This window comes from Crocodylus porosus, unplaced genomic scaffold (genome assembly GCF_001723895.1).
Source record: "Crocodylus porosus isolate Cpor-Errol unplaced genomic scaffold, CroPor_comp1, whole genome shotgun sequence".
In the NCBI taxonomy this organism is placed as follows: Eukaryota; Metazoa; Chordata; order Crocodylia; family Crocodylidae; genus Crocodylus; species Crocodylus porosus.
In genome coordinates this window covers 13,000,719-13,003,810 of record NW_017728951.1, presented here as the reverse complement: position 1 = coordinate 13,003,810, position 3,092 = coordinate 13,000,719, and the positions used below count along the sequence as shown (strand labels likewise).

The 3,092-nt window shown below is 53.1% G+C and overlaps 1 protein-coding gene across 1 annotated transcript in view; it reads left to right on the top strand.

Moving 5' to 3' along the window:
- BAG3 (BCL2 associated athanogene 3) overlaps window positions 1-3,092 on the top strand; it is a 25,225-nt gene that overhangs the window by 369 nt on the left and 21,764 nt on the right. The gene's annotated exons all lie outside the window — the stretch shown is intronic.

The following is a 3,092-nucleotide window of genomic DNA, read 5'->3' as shown; positions in this document are numbered from 1 at the left end:
GGGGGGGCCCATGCCTCTCCCCCACCTGTGCTTGGGGCGCAGTGGGCAGCCCGCAGCAGCCGCCCCATCCCACGCACAGCTGGGGGAGGCATGGGCCCTCGGGGCCTCTGACATGCTGTGCCCAGCAGCAGGACCCCTTCCCCACGTGCCCCTGGACTGTGGAAACTTCCAGACCCAGCCGGGCCAGGGCCCGATGCCACGTTCCTCTGGCTGCCAGACGGGTGCAGCTCAGTGCAGCCGCAGCACAGCAGTGGGATCGGACCCTGGCGCAGCTGGGACTGGGACACGCTGCAGTCCAGCCATGCAGGGGTAGATCCTGGGGTGCCCTGTAGTTCCAAAAAGTGATCTTCACCGTAAAAAGGTTGGAGATCACTGGTCTAGTCTGTAAGGCAGGAGTGTCAAGGATACGGCCCGCTGAGTTGTACCATCCAGCCTGCGGTGCTGCCTGTGAGTGTTGGACTGGCTTGAGGTGGGCTGCCCTGCCACTGCAGGTGCTAGCCCCAGCCCTGTGCACTGCATGAGGGCCACAGAGTCAGTCAGAGAGTGCGTCACTGTGGTACAAGTGACTTGGTCACACTGGATTGACCCTGAGCGCCGGATCCGACGTCTGTGCGCCTGACCTGGCTTGCAGAGTAGCCCTGCGCTCCTCATCCAGCCCACAGGGCCAGATGAGTCTGACACGTGCAATAATGTAACCGTACTGCCGTTCACTGCATATATAACAAGGACCCATCTAATGGGAAAGCTTCTAAGGCAGCCCGTCCCAAACTGACACGGGTCCAGCAATTTCAAGACTGCTACTAAAAGCGTAAGTAGGGCCGGACTGTTGTAGCTGTGATGGGAGAAAAATGGGCAAAGCGAAATTATTTTTGATTCTATCTTTTATTGGACCAAGTTAATAAAAGGTATGACCAAAAAAACCTCTGTGTGTTGCATTAGAGGAATAAGGCGCTCTGAGAAACAAGGTACTAAGTCATAAAGAGGTGTGAAAAGATTAGCTTCTGCTGTTATTTGTACCTAGTGAGTATTGATTGAGCTTGGATAAATATATGCTCTCAGTTACTGCGTGGGGTTTTTTTCCATCCTGAGGTTACACACTTAAATGGAGGACAGGACATTGAAAAATTACACATTTTACAAGCTAAAAGTCATGAACCAATCTGTGGGATCGAAGGGAGGGATCGTAGAGTGACTGCCGAAAATGTTAAGCACTGGATATACTTACTGAGATGTGAGATCTCAAGCTGAACATCATCTACCCTTCTTCCTTAGGGTGATGAAACACTGGTAATAGAAACCCTAGCCACAAACCTGGAGCCACAAACCCAGTCAAACTAGGGCTGGGTATTTGACTGGTCAAATAAAATCCAGTCAATTGACTGGTCACATATTGGTCAAAAATTGTAAAAAAAATTGCCAGTAGGTCCAAATAACACACAGGGAAAAAAAATTAAGAAATATCTAAAAAAAAAATTGTATTTCTGCCAAGAAAACCAAAAAAAGTTTTTTGTAAAATTGCTGTAATGTTTGACTGGTCAAAAACATGCAGACCATTGACAATATTTGACTGGCTTGTCAATCCTAAATCAACTAGATCATAGTCTTCAAACAGGTGCGTCTGTATCCACAGAGCCATGGACCATAACACCACCCTGGAACCTGAGACTGTGACTTGGGAGGCAGGCTTACAGCAACTCTCCTGTAAATCAGTGGATCAAATTAGGACTAACGACTTCCAGTTACCATGGTTATTATGTATTTGTATTTCCACATCAGTTGGGAGCCCCAGTTATGTACCAGGATCCCTTGTGCTTTGTATTTACAGCGTAAGTGTGCTTTGTACTTACTGTTAGAAGGAGTAGAGGACACAAAAGAATAATATTCCTCTAATGATATAGCATAGCCTTATGGAGCGAAAACAGGAATTAAAGCCTTAGAGGCTGGTTCTACCACGTACGTTGTTTTCATCTTCAGTCCTTTAGGTTTTGGTACTGATGGTGTTGGATACAGCAGAAATGACAGATCTAGCCAATTATTCAAACACCCTGATACGATAAGGTTGTCAGATGTAAACACAATTTTAGCAGGTCAAGTCAGGACCAATAAGAGAATGGGCAGGACCATCTGCAATGAGGCTGGAAACGCTTCTGATGCCAACTGCAATGTTACCCACGCCGGGAAGCCAGGCACCCGTGCAGGATGTGGGACTGAATTAAAACATGTGCTTCTCCAGACTCATACACATCATAGCACTATATCATGACTTTGAAGGGCCTGATCTAAGTGTACCAGCATGATAAGTAAGTCTTTGCCTCTTTTGTGACTAGTACTGGGGACAGGGCTCAGTGTCCAACCACGCCGGATCTCGTCCGTCTCAAGCAGCAGGTGCTACCGCCAGGGCCCGGGAAGGCTGACAAGTAGGAAGCCTCTCAGCAGCAGGCCTCTCCTCGCCGGGTCTCCTCTCTCCTTTAGGCCGGCGGCGTGCCAAGCCTCCCGTTTTTCAGAGCTGGATGTTGCAGGCACGCCAAACTCCGGCCAGGCCTCCAGGCCCGTGCTCACCACCCCCTTCCCAACCGACGGGCGCTATTCCGGGAGACCTTTTGGCCAACGTCATTCCTTGCCCTCGTGAGTGCCGCGTGCCCCCGGCAAGCCCCGCAGGCCGCGGCGGCGGTGGCGGCAGTCGGCGACCACCCGCAGGCAGCGCCCAGCAGCCATCGCAGTGGGCCAAGGGCCACGGGGCACCTTTTCGCCCGCGCCGCCAACCCTCGGACTTCCAGACGGCTGCCCCCCTACACACTGATGGGGACGAGTTATACAAGCCCGCTGGCACCGCCCTGGCTGGGGGAGCCGGCGGCTGCTGGCCTGTCCCAGAAGCGCAGCCTCAAAACCCCAGCTCGGGGTGGGAGGCCGCGCCGAAGTTTGAGGGAAGCCGCCGGCCGCGCTGGAGGCCGCCAGAAGTTTCCAGCCGGGCCGTCTCTCCTCCCCCTTCTCCTCCCCCGCCCCTCCTCCGCCGGCCCCTTTGCGCCGAGCAGCTATTTCCAGACCCTTCCACCCCCGCCCGGCCACATAAAGGCTCCCGGCCGCCGCGCACG